At 33.2% G+C, this 14,456-nt stretch overlaps 1 long non-coding RNA gene across 3 annotated transcripts; it reads right to left on the minus strand.

The window, feature by feature from the left end:
- Positions 1–1,089: 1,089 nt before the first annotated feature.
- LOC141665864 (uncharacterized) lies at positions 1,090–8,507 on the minus strand. 3 transcript variants are annotated; one of them, XR_012552144.1, is made up of 5 exons: positions 8,331–8,507; positions 7,718–7,860; positions 6,370–6,839; positions 1,414–1,508; positions 1,090–1,307 (listed from the first exon to the last, which is right to left on the minus strand). It is a non-coding gene; the product is annotated as an uncharacterized LOC141665864 (long non-coding RNA). The 3 variants fall into 3 exon arrangements; XR_012552143.1 differs by having other exon boundaries at positions 8,328–8,507; XR_012552142.1 differs by having other exon boundaries at positions 7,718–7,863; positions 8,328–8,507.
- Positions 8,508–14,456: the final 5,949 nt, after the last annotated feature.

Genomic DNA, 14,456 nt, shown 5'->3' on the forward strand with positions numbered 1-14,456 from the left:
ATCAGTTTTAACAAAATTATACCGGTCACACGAAAAATTATTGTTTATCCAACATATCTATAAATTAATAAAAATAGCATATTATAGTACTCCCTCCGCCCCCTCAATTCTTTACATTGGGGGACGGGGCTCGACACACACTTTAATGCTCTTATTAAATGTAGTTGCATAATTTTTTTTTAATTTTTTTTTCTAAATAAAAATATAATATTTAAATTTTTTATACAAAAAAACAAAAATTTTAAAAATAAATTATAGGGATATACTTTATAGTTCACTTAAAATGTGTGCCGAGCATGTAAAAAAAACTGTAAAAAAATGAGAGGGACGGAGGTAGTAATATATAAATGATAGATGTGCATTAGAAATTTAACATCAAGATATAGATATCAGCTTTATATTAAAAACCGATGTTATATATCCCCTTTCACATCAGTTTAAAACTGATGTTAAATGGGGGGTCTTTAACAGTTAGTGTTTGTGCGGTAGAGACAACACTATTATGTTTATATTATGAAACATTTGGATTATTAATTATGATTATATGAATTATTCTTTAGTAATTTATTATATCTTTATTTTTTGTGATAAGATGTTAGATTAATAAATGTCCTTGGAATATGATATGTAAATCTATATCTCTAAGTACGTGACTTACACTACTACAAATTTTAACTTGCATAGCGTTTATTTTTAAGCTTGCATAGCGCTATGGAAGCGAGTGCTATGCAAATACAAATCACTTGCGTAGCACTTGTTTTAGCGCTATCCAAGTATATTACTTAGATAACATTTTTAGGAGCGCTCTGCAAGTAAACGTTATCCAAGTGCAAACTTGCTTATATAACACTTTCACAAATGCTATCTAAGCTATTTCAGTTGAAACTAGTAGCATCTGCGTAGCTCTTTTACACACGATATGCAACTTAGAAGGTTTTTCCCATACAACTAATATCCAACAATTTAGAATCCCTAATTTAATTAATTATGGACCATCTTTTTTACATGTAAAGTTAGGACAAAATAAAAACTTAAATGTATAACTAAAATTAACAACGTCTAAACCAAATTCCAACAAAATTATACTCGAAACTCAAATTACTGTTCTCTATTGAAATAAATTCCGATCACAACTTTCACGAACCTCAAAGAGGTAGTTCACTTGATACAAGTCAAATCTTGCTGATTGGTTCATACAAAAAAAATCATATAATTAAGAATCTAGTTGAATTGCCTTTCTACAAGTGTCCGGCCCAATATATTGGAAGAGATTATCTGCTTCTCTCAAAAACCTCAACTTGTCCTTCCTAGCAAGAAACAAGAAATTCAAAAAAAACTTTAGTAAATGAGCCAATTTGAACCACATGATCCAAGTTTAAAATGCTAGATAACATATCAAGGAATCTAACTAACCTAAATACCGTTTAGTGGATTGTTTTCAATATAAAAAATGGTCTATAAGCTTGGGAAATGGGCTTCACCTTCAGACTTGACTTTATCCTGACTACCTGCACATGAGAAGATTTTCAAGAATGTCTAGCATTGAGAAAAAAGTAACTAATCGAGACCATAAAAATGTACACTCAAGTAAAAATATGTGTAGCCATATTGCCTAAAAATTATCACCGCATTTTAACACAACTCCTTCAACAAAATAAAACAAGAGAACGTAGTTACATAAAAATTTTAGATAATTAATAATAAAATGATATTTAAAAAATATTCTTACAACTAACAATGTTTCACCAACTGGCCTGTTTTTATTTAAAATAATTTTTTTCATGCTCTACGGATAATAAGTAGAAGATTAAATTATACTGTTATTATTTAATATATATTCACAAAAACAACACAACTTGTACTGTTATTATTTATTGTATACTAATAGAAACGACACGAGATCCATTATTGTCATATACATGGGTGGGAACAAGAATGAAATCTTTGTGCATTACCTAATAGAGGTAAACTATGCATCTGTCTTTTATTTTAAAGGATCAACCAATACACCCTGGTCACCTAGCTTCTCGCACTAAATAACAATGAACAAAGTAATATACAATAGCCATATTGGCTTAAATTTTTGTGTTAAAAAAACAAGAACATGTATAAATAATTATCATATAGTAAATAAACTAGCTTATGATAAGTAGAATGTCTCAATATGTACCTTAAATATTTGATGGTGTCCAGGGCCTTATTTCTCTGAATAGCAAATTCAACTCCACTCTGCTCTTTCCCTCCTCCCTTAACCATAATTAACCTCCTCCTTAATACCCAATGTCCATAAACTAAGTACATAATAGAAACCAAAGGTTTGTTGGATTTTTTAATCTAAACTGGTGTCATTTATATTGCATTTTGTTTCTATTATTATGTTTCTCTGGTGACCCAGTCATCAACTAATAATACTGATAAATGAAGAAAACAAAGAAGAAACTATTTTGAGTCAAACTTATGGTACCTGGACAATGGGGCAAGCAATCACATAACTGGACAATGATCAAAATTCAGAAAATTGGATGAGAAAATAAGAGGGGAAGTTAGATTTGGTGATGGATCGGTTGTTCACATAAAGGGAAGAGGGTCTATAGCAATCAAGTGCAAGTTAGGAGAAGAACGACTCCTTCGCGAGGTATACTATATTCCCTGCCTTCATAGTAATATTATTAGTCTTGGGCAACTATCAGAAGATGGGGACAAAATTATTATAAGTGGTGAAAATCTATGGATTCGAGATGCTCAAGGAAATTTGTTGATGAAAGTGAAAAGGTCGTTGAACAGGCTGTATAAAATAATTCTAGAGTCTGAAGAACCTGGCTGTTTGTTATCCCAACAGTATAGTCAGGAGTGGCTTTGGCACTCTCGACTTGGACACGTAATTTTTAATGCAATGGTTCACTTAGCCTCGAAACAGATGGTACATGGTCTGCCTAAACTGAAAAATCCTAAGGAGGTGTGTTCAGGATGTCTCATGTCAAAGCAAACGCGGAACTCTTTTCCACCTCAAACAATTTATAGCGCAAGGAAGGTGTTAGAGCTGGTGCACGGTGACTTATGTGGTTCGATTACACCATCCACAGTGGCGGGAAACAAATATATTTTCTTGCTAGTGGACGATTACAGTCGTGTTATGTGGGCATATATGTTAAAAATGAAGGACGAAACCTTTGAGGTCTTTAAACGCTTCAGAGTACAAGTTGAAGATGGGAAAGAGAAAATGATTAAGACTTTTAGAACTGATAGAAGAGGTGAATTTTTCTGCAGAGAATTCACAAATTACTGTGCTAAGAATGGAATTACAAGGCAATTTACAGCTTCTTATTCGCCTCAGCAGAACGGTGTGGTGGAACGACGAAATATAACAATGATTGAAATGGCAAGAAGCCTGTTAAAGGAGATGAAGGTACCTGGTCAGTTCTGGGGAGAAGCTGTTCAACATGCCATCTACCTACTAAACAGATTACCTACTCGAGCTATTTCCGGTATTACTCCGTATGAGGCATGGTCAGGGCAGAAACCTAATATTGGACATGTCCGTGTGTTTGGGTGCGTAGCACACATGAGGATAGCTGGTGTAAACATGAAGAAATTGGATGATAGGAGCAAGGATGTGATACACCAAGCGAAAGAGCCCGGAACGAAGGCGTACAGACTATATGACCCAGTAAACAAGAAGGTCCATGTTAGTCGAGATGTTATTTTTGAAGAAACGAAATCGTGGTTGTGGAAACAAAATATAGAAGACCAGACTTTACAAGCAGAGACATTCATAGTACTGGGGACAGGTACTGCAAAATTCAATGGAGTCGAAATGGGAGAAAGAAATGATGTACAAAGTCACGATGCTGAAAATTTTGTTGTTGAAACATCAAATTCTGGAACTGCAGAAGGGTCTCTACATTCGTCAAATGTACAAACTCACGATGCTGAAAATTCTGCCGTTGAAACAGAAAATTTTGGAACTACAAAAGGGTCTCTACATTCGTCAAATTCCTCCACGTCAGTCTCAGAATCTGAGATGAGCAATGAAGCTAAAACTTATAGGTCACTTGCTGATATATATGCCAACACTGATGAAATTAAGCTAGAAGAAGATGAATTGTTTTTGGTAGCAGCTGATGAACCTACAAGCTACAAACAGGCATCTAAGGAAAAACAATGGAGAGAAGCTATGAAGAGAGAGATAGAGTCAGTTAAAAAAAATAATACTTGGGAATGAACGACGCTGCCACCTGGACCAAAATCAATCGACCTGAAGTGGGTTTACAAGTTGAAGAGAAACATAGATGGGAAGATCATAAAATACAAGGAAAGAATTATTGCCAAAGGCTACGTACAAAGAAAGGGAATTGATTTTGGAGAAATCTTTGCACCAGTCACTTGGTTAGAAACGGTTTGATTGTTACTTGCTCTTGCTGCTAAACAGAGTTGGGAGGTACACCACCTCGATGTGAAAACTGCCTTCTTGAATGAGGATATCGAGGAAGAAGTATATGTGTCCCAACCCGAGGGTTTCATCAAAGAAGGTAAAGAACATTTGGTTTACAGATTGTATAAGGCATTGTATGGACTGTGAGAAGCGCCCCGAGCATGGTACGTAAAACTAAATGGATGCATGGAAGCACTTGGTCTTCTTAGGTGTCCCTATGAGCATGCTGTCTACACTAAGAAAATTGATGGAGAAACCCTAATTATTGTTGTCTATGTTGACGACCTGTTGATCACTGGTACAAGCAATACAATTATAAATGAGTTTAAGTCACAAATGAGTAAAAGGTTTGAAATGAGCGATTTGGGCTGTTGTCTCATTATCTGGGAATTGAAGTGAAATAGAGTCCTGGTCGCATAGAATTGAGACAAACTACATATGCGAAAAAGATACTGGAAAAAGCAGGTTTAGCGGAGTGCAACCCGGTCAGGTATCCAATGGATCCTAAAGAAGTAATTACAAAGGACGAAGGAGGAAAGGAGGTGGATTCCACGTTTTTCAAATCCATGGTGGGAGGCCTGCGTTACCTTGTCAACACCAGACCTGACATTGCATTCTCTGTTGGCATTATTAGCAGATTTATGGAGAAGCCAACATTTGTGCATTTAAATGCAGCGAAACGCATCCTATGTTATGTAAAAGGCACATTAAATTTTAGTCTTATATATACTAAGGATAACAGAAACAACATCTTAACTAGGTATTCAGATAGCGAATTTGTAGGTCATACAGAAGACAGGAGGAGTACAGGGGGTATGGTTTTTTATCTCAACGAAAGTTTGATAACGTGGGTGTCTCAGAAACAGAGGTGTGTGGCACTGAGCTCCTGTGAGGCTGAGTTCATGGCGGCAACAGCAGCCGCTTGTCAAGCAATTTGGCTCAAGAATTTGCTAACTGAGGTAACTGGTAAGTATTCTGGTCTAGTGGTCTTATATATAGATAACAAATCTGTAATTGATTTAACTAGAAATCCAGTGTTCCATGGGCGTAGTAAGCATATAAGTATATGTTATCATTTTATCCGAGAATGTGTTGAAAGAGGTGAAATTGTGGTAAAGCATATAGTGTCTGAAAGACAACGTGCTGATATCCTGACTAAGTCTCTTGTAATGTTCAAATTTGAAAAGATGCGAAGGCTGCTTGGTGTGAAGGACCTATCTGGACGAGTTTAGATTAAGGGGGAAACTTGTTGGATTTTTTAATCTAAACTGGTGTCATTTATATTGCATTTTGTTTCTATTATTATGTTTGTCTGGTGAACAAGTCATCAACTGGAAATGGTCTTTATGCAGTAGCGAGTTTATAGGCAGTAGTGGAGGAATAACGTTTAGTAGTTCAGTTGTAATAGGAAAGTACTTCCAGCTCCTAGTTTTCAGCTTTTGTTTCAGTAGTCATTCTATATATCTGTAATGTCTTTGTGTAATAAAAGTTTAAGCCATTTTGGTACATCTATTTGTTTATTTCAGTTTAAACACTTGAGTCCTGTTTTAATTTAGCCTTGATCTATCTAACAAGGTTTTGGTGGAGCATTGCTAAGGGTATGGCACTCTCAAAAATATATAGACTAAACAACTATATGTCCTGTGTAATAATTTAAATATGAAATTGAATTCACTATCCCATCTAAATAATTTAAAGATAAAACTGAAACAATAATCAGATCTCTTTCAAATAAGCATCAACCGCATTCTTTAATAATAAGACATAATTAACTTCACACAATACAACAATAGATGACCAAATTTATTCATATATATATATATATATATCACAATCACATGAAATTTTGTAGATACAAACCGTCAAAACACAGTAATTACATGAAATCTATAGATAGAGCCTAAGAAAACACAACAACTACAGACAGAAATACTTACAGTGAGTTGTAAGAGCCTACAGGACAAAGACCGACTGAGCAGCAAGACTCATCTCTTGATTGTGATACCTTTGATTGACTTCTCAAACATTGCTTAAATCATAATTTAAAATGCAATTATAACAGGTCTTATAAACCCAATTTTTTCAATTGATAGAGCAACTGAAAAGTAAACCCCTAAAATAAAATCATAACGGAGAAATTTAAACCCTAATATTAACAAATAATACACATCGATGCTATAGGCTGGGAAGACTAACAAATCAATTCGAAAGAAAAAATTATAAACTTTACTGTGAAGTTTGAAGCACACAAGGGACATATCCCTACCATCACTTTTCTTTCAGAATTTTGGGTTCCCGGTGTTGTGACCGACCTCTGAAAACCAGATCCCTACAAGCACTTTTCCACTTCAGACACTCACTTGTTGGATTTTAAGGTAGGGAAAATCAACTTCTACATTATCAGATCCTGCATAACATACCAGTATATTTTCAAGTCATTAATAAAGCAACTGATTATTGCATAGAAGAATAAGCAATATAGATTATCGAGATTTGCATTAAATTATTTGAATAAATCATAAAGAATTCTTATATCAACATGTATAAATATAATTCTTGCAGCTTATTCATTATTTTATGAGCAATAAAGTAAAAAAGGAAATCAACCGGGAGAAGGTAGTTTCTTTTCATCAATGCTATCTACGACTCTACGTAAAAAAATATGTAACTATGGAATTAACAAACACATATATATTAAAACCACTTTTAACCTTCCTAATGTTTCCTGGCCCAGGGGCTTATTTTCTTAAAAAAAAATCTACACCTTGCGCAAAACAAAATACTCGCACTTCCATTAAGAGGTGTCATCTTCTTAAGCTAAGCTTCTAACTCTTTGCTTAAGAGACAGTTCAAACAAATATTTTCTTTGAACCATATTTTCCTAAACAAGTATTGTAATTCTTCACTAACTCCTCGGCTTTAAGTTGAATATTCAATTATAAAACTTATTTGAAAGGACTTTTGTATTTCTTCCATTAGCTAGTATAAGGTGTTTTCAACAACTCTGCGAGTCAAGATAATTGTATATATAATTGTATATAAAACCTGAAATGAAGAGAAAAAGGCTAATCTATTAATAAAAAGCTACAAACTTGATTAGTCACCTAAGTGGAGTAAAATAGTATGAAGATTTTCCATATCAAAGTAAAAAGAACTGATCAAATAATTTACTCTCCCTTCCAGCAATATAAATGCCTGCAACAGTGACCTTTATGTAACTTATTTTGGTCACTCTGGTCAACTAAACTTTTTGTGCGTTCTAACTAAAGAAAGAAACTTCCGTACTTGATGTTGCAATATCCCCTTGCCACAAGCCTTTTGCCCAAAATAAGTTTAGCTAATTGGCAGCCTTGTTATAGGTAGCAAGCGACAAGAATTATAGGCAATACCTCTTTCGGACTCTCACCAAACAAATAACCAATTTCAACCTGCTGAAAGTACAATATCCAATACAACAATTAAAAAAAAATCACAAAATGCCTAAATCTGTGGTAAACAAGGATTATGAGATGCCTTGAAATCCATGACCAGATTACAAAAAATCGATATAGATTTTAGAATTATGGAATTAAGATTGGCTATTATAAACCAAATTTAGTTATTTATACATATATAAAACATTGTATATACTGTAAAATAACCAGAATGAAGAAAACAGAGGATATAAAATCACTTATATATAAATACACATACACATCTACTAAAACAGATATAACTATAAGTATAATGAACTGAATATCAGATATATTACTATTATAACACAACAAATAATATACAACCCAACAAGTGAAGAACTAGAGAAGTTAATAGTCACTCAAGGAAAATCCCAAATTTGAAAACCCTAAATTAACAAATCAAATCAAATGAAATACAAAATTTAAATACAAAGACTCACAACCCGATTCGAAAGTAGAATGCTCCACAATATAATGATATGCTCTATTGAAGTGTTCGATACCCGCAGATACTCCATACAAATTGATTTGTTTATAGAACATCCAGAATCTCAGACAATACGGAGAAGTTCAGAGAATAGCCAGAGATACCTCGCCAGTTATACCGAAAGAATACTTGATCATAGGTATATTGATACAAAAGTCAAAAACACATGCACATGTATTAAATATATGTGGTTGGATTGACCCGTTGTGAGATACTACATGTTTATAGTGTCAGAAGTTAATCTCACAGTGATAATGATGTATTGGTCCTTTGACCTGAAATTATTATATTTCTATACGAGAATTAATATACTTTGGTATTATTGAAAGTTATCCTTGACTGGTTAATAATAAAAGTACACATATGGTACATTATGAATCGTATGAGATTTAGCCCTCCTTTATTAAAGGAGTGATAGTATTGGCCTCTTGATTGAGTAAGACAATAAAATGCATGGACGTGCTCAAATACTGATTTGTTTAATATTTTACTCATTGATCATGGAAAGAAGGATTGAACGTTAACAGAGGATGACACAATGCATGCCTCGAGTTTGATCTATAATATAAGGCTAAAGGTATTATATTACATTGTACATTATTCACGAAAGGTTTAATTGATCATCGATTTAATTATTATTACATGCGTAACAATGATGTATTACTAGATACCGCTCATTTTTATGATTTTAAATTAGATTTAAAATTGTTGCCCATGTAAATCTAACCTAAAGGGTCGCACAAAGAATGATTGGAGGATTATTTAATTTAAATTCGGATTTAAATTAAATGTAAGTAATTCAAATTATTTGTTATTAATTAAGTGTGACTTAATTATTTAAATAAATAGGAAATTCGAATTTAATATTAAATATGAATTAAGTTATTGGATGATTAAGTGAGACTTAATAATACAATAATTAGAATTTCGAATTTAATAATAATAATAACTCTAAAATTCAATTTTGGGTTGGAGGCCCATTAACTCTTGCCTATATAATATCTCTTTCTAATATAATTTGGGTTACACATTTTATTTGATAAAACATAAACCCTAGCAGCTTGAAGAGAGATAGAGAGAGAAAGAAGGTGGTCTCAAGAACATGCTAGTATACACCCATCCTACGGGTGATCATTCGTGTAGATACCTTCAAGGCGTAGATCGTTCTAGTGACGGACTACGTGGTGATCATTCAAGACCTCCATCTTTCCATTAACGTAAAGCTTCTTAAGGTAAACATACTAAACTACGAATTAAATATTATTTTTCGCATGGATCCTGCAGAGGGTTTCGATTTTTAAGATTTAAAATTACATTTTTTATTGCGTTTATGTGCTAAAAACCCTTCAATGGCATCAGAGCTACTTGCGAAAAGTTTTTAATTCATTTATATCTTTAACCATTTTCGATATATGAGCATGTACGTGATTCGCCAATATTTGATGTTGATATAATATGCTTGTATATGTATGGTTTTGAATATATGATATTCATGTGAGTTGTATAATCATAAGATGATTATGTAATCTGTATATATACTGATATATACATGATTTATGTTTGTTCTCATTATGAGAATCGTATTAGATACGGATTCTGAATTGGCTGCTACATATTTGCTGAAATATGGGTCTGGTGTCCGATTTACGTAAACGAATACCCTATTCGAAAGGTAAATGAGCGTCAGAACAAAACTGATAGCTAAAGCTATCATCGACTCGTCTGTAAGGCGTTTGACGTCTTTTATTACCCGTAAACAATGATTCTTGTTTTTCTGATTTCATTCTGATTTTTCTGATTTTTGTCAAATTTCTTTTATGATTTGATCGTGGATAATATGATATGTTAAGATCAGATTATGTGTTTTAACCTTCTTTTATGTGTTGTATGGGCATGGTGGATGTTTATGGCCTTTCGACCTTAGTGTAATGGTTTTGGTTTTGGTTTTGGTTTTGGTTTTAAATACGACTTGCATGTCGTTAATCTTTGTAATCATAAATCTCGAATGTAACTCGAGTTATTCTTGTAAGTTCATTAGATTAGTTTTACTTTCAATAATTTAATGTATTTGAAGACTCAGGAAGGCTATCTAATGGAGGTGATTCAAAGAAGAAGACCAGGCATATAAGAAGTCTAAACAAAGAAGAAGACTTATATAATAAGTAGTTGTATTTATTTCTATCACCATATTAGATTGACCTTGATCTTTATCATGTGCTTGATAAAGATCACATAGGATGGGGCCATAACCAAACACATTTACTTTATTGCACTTTACATATTGATGTATGAATGTATGTATAGAATAGTTAATGATGCATGCTTTAATTAGATTAATCATGCATGAATGTATATATTAGATACGGCACCCATGTCATACCTAAACAAGATAAAATCTGTAACGACTCAAGATTTTAAAATTTACAAACGATTATGAGATTCTCGTGTTTATGAAACACGGAATGAAATACGAATATTCTTTATTTCCGACATGGGGCGATTTTGTCAACAACGGGTTCATAGAACTTGTAAGGCTGTGGGTTTTAAGCGAGACCGATGTGACTCCTCCACTACCTGGAAATCAAACCATTGACGAGTATTGATTTGAATTATTTTATTTAAGGAAATATTGGGAATCTCTTTATGATGGAATCATGATCGTTATAATACTAAATAAACCCTAATGTTTATTAGAAACATATCGATGATGACACGGATGTTCAATGTCTCATGTAAGCGACCATGAGTGCTGAACTTTAGAAACAACATGAGAATATGGATTCATATGATATGATTGAGCACCTTAAACATAAGTTTAAAGGACTGGCTCGTCAGGAGAGGTTTGATACTTTCAAATCATTGCATGCATGTAAGCAGGGAGAACGTGATCCGGTTGGACCGCATGTTCTAAGGATGATTGGGTATATTGAGTACCTTGCCAAGTTGGGTGCCCCAATTACTGTGGAGCAGCAGACTGACCTAATTTTGCAATCTTTAAACAATAGTTATTCTCAATTGGTGATGAATTATAATATAAATGATATAGATAAGAATCCCACCGAATGGTTGGCTATGTTGAATACTGCTGAGACCAACGTTCAGAAGGCATCCCCTGCTCCCATGTTGATGGTGAATAAAGGGAAGGCCAAAGGAAAGGGTAAATGGAAAGGCAAGAGGAAGATGGGATCTAAATCGAATGCCAATCCGAAACCTAATCCGACCAAGGCTTTGAAGCCTAAATGTGGTGTTCCAAAGGTTGGTGATTGTCACTATTGCAAGAAACCAGGTCATTGGAAGAGGAGATGTCATGCTTATTTGGAGGATCTGAAGAAGAAGAAGGTTGTTGTTACTGCATCTGATTATGTTATAGAAGTTTATTTGTCTACTTCTACATCTTGGGTATTAGATACCGGATATGGTTCTCACATTTGTATAATGTGCAGGAATTTCAGGAAAGTTGGACATTGGCGAAGGGAGAAGTCGACCTACGAGTTGGAAATGGAGTAAAGGTTGTTGCTTTAGCTGTAGGGACTTATCGTTTATCGTTGCCCACTGTGCGTATTTTAGAACTAGATAACTATTTTTATGTGCCTGTGATTTGCGGGAAACATTATTTCGGTTTTTGTTTGGACAAGAAAGTTTTTTCATTTTTGATTCAGAATAATAGTTGTTCCTTTTCATTCAATAATGTTACCTACGGGGTTGCACGATTATTTATGGTTTATATGTTCTTGATATAGATACTCCTGTCTATAACATAAATAATGATAATAAACGTATTAAGATGAAAGACTCAAATCAAACATACCTTAAGGGTCACAAAAAGAATGATTGGATGATTATTTAACTTAAATTCGGATTTAAATTAAATATAAGTAATTTGAATTATTTGTTATTAATTAAGTATGACTTAATTAATTAAATAAATAGGAAATTAGAATTTAATATGAAATCCGAAATTAAGTTATTGGATGATTAAGTGAGACTTAATAATACAATAATTAGAATTTCGAATTTAATAATAAAAATAACTCTAAAATTCAGTTTAGGGATGGAGGCCCATTAAATCTTTGCCTATATAATATCTCTTTCTAATAGAATTAGGGTTACACATTTTATTTGATAAAATATAAACCCTAGCAGCTAGAAGAGAGATAGAGAGAGCAAGAAGGTGGCTTCAAGAACGTGCTAGTACACACCCATCCTCCAGGCGATCATTCTAGTGGATACCTTCAAAGCGTATATCGTTCCAGCGACGGGCTACATGGTGATTATTCAAGACCTCCATCTTTCCATTAATGTAAAGCTTCTTAAGGTAAACATACTGAACTACTAATTAAATATTATTTTTCGCATGGATCCTGCGGAGGGTTTCGATTTTTAAGATTTAAATTTACATTGTTTGTTGCGTTTATATGCTAAAAACCCTTCATTAACATCACCCACGAAGACATCGGTTTTTTTATTCATAGACATCGATGTCTATTGATGTTTTTCTAGTAGTGCTCCCCCACTTAAACACCTGACATCCCTATCACGCCAAACAAACAGCCCATAGGTCCAAGTGGTACCTCTCTAGCCACTGTGGCAACCTCCGTATCCCTGTCAATTTTAGGATAATACCACCAGCATTCGCATCCCTACCTCCGACAACTTGATGCGTCAAATTTCGAGAGGCGGTTATGATACTGTATGTGACAACCCGAGTCAAATTTCGAGTCTTTTTCAAGAACCATATCAAGTTGTGATTCCGAGTTCAAAATAAGTTGAAGCCTAGTGTACCAAATGCATACAACTTGGGTAACAACTAGCCCACTACATGCCCCCAAAAAATCAAAATTTATTGGTGCATATAATAGTATTACTTTACCTTATAAACTGAACAAAAGTTTCAATTCTTATCGACGTTGACTGGGGTGTTACACATATGTATTCGAGTAAAGGATAAATAATTTTCCAAAGTACTCTTTTGTTTCTTTTATATATGTGTGTAAAGAAATTAGATTAGAAATCATTTGTATATGAAAAGAGTTTGAACATTCCTCTTCATATATACTCCATTTCTATTTCTATACATACACGATTAATACAATAGTTTTATGCTATTTAGTTAAGTCTAAACTTGAAAAATAAAATATGAGGATGCTTGTGTTTCTATATATATTAAAATGTTAATATACATGTCTGTGTGTTTATTTTGGTTCTAAATTACATATTTCTAAGTTTATTAGTGATAAATTTATATACATACCATCTCTTCACAAGAAATAACAAATGGAGTGGTTAGTTTATGTATCTAGCAATCACACATAGATTTTTATATAAAATAATGCCATGGGCTAAGGTTTCTTTCGAATCTCTTCAATTTAAGTCATCATATTTTGGTTTGTTTCAAATTCGTATCGCTCATTGCATATATATTTTATTGTTCATCTCACTTTTTACATATCTTTACAAGCACACACAAGCCCGGGTGTTTTGGGAAACAACCTCTCTATTCTGAAATTCAGAATGAAGGGAAGACTATGTATATCTTACCCTCCCCACACCCTACGTTAAGCGTGATATAGGGGTATGTTTGGTTTGATTTGGTTTATATGTATATATATATATATATTTATAAAATTAATTATATCTTTTAATAAATAATATTCAAATTACTATTTTAGTGAAAGGATATCTTCAATATATTATTTATTTTGGTATTTGTACGATTAAACATAAAATTAAGTACACGTAGATCCTCTCCATTAGGACATGAATTTAATTTATCCAAATTAAAGTCAAAAAGTCAAACTAGCAAAATCATGTCTTTTAAAACAAATAAAAGAGATATTTCATTTTTGCCAAATATCAAAATTATATCTTTATGGAATATATCTGTAAGGCAATATGATCAAAGAAGAAACATCAAGATATGATATTTCTTAGATCTATGCTGCAACAGGAATGTGGCAACAAGCTCGAAAAAAGAATATTGCAGAAATATTCTTTAAAGGTCTCGTGCTAAATCAATAGAGTTTTTATTCAAAGATTATTAATATTCATGGTTGGAATATTAATATCCAGTTCTGCAAATTAT

The sequence above is a fragment of the Apium graveolens genome, chromosome 1, assembly GCF_009905375.1.
Source record: "Apium graveolens cultivar Ventura chromosome 1, ASM990537v1, whole genome shotgun sequence".
Taxonomy (NCBI): Eukaryota; Viridiplantae; Streptophyta; class Magnoliopsida; order Apiales; family Apiaceae; genus Apium; species Apium graveolens.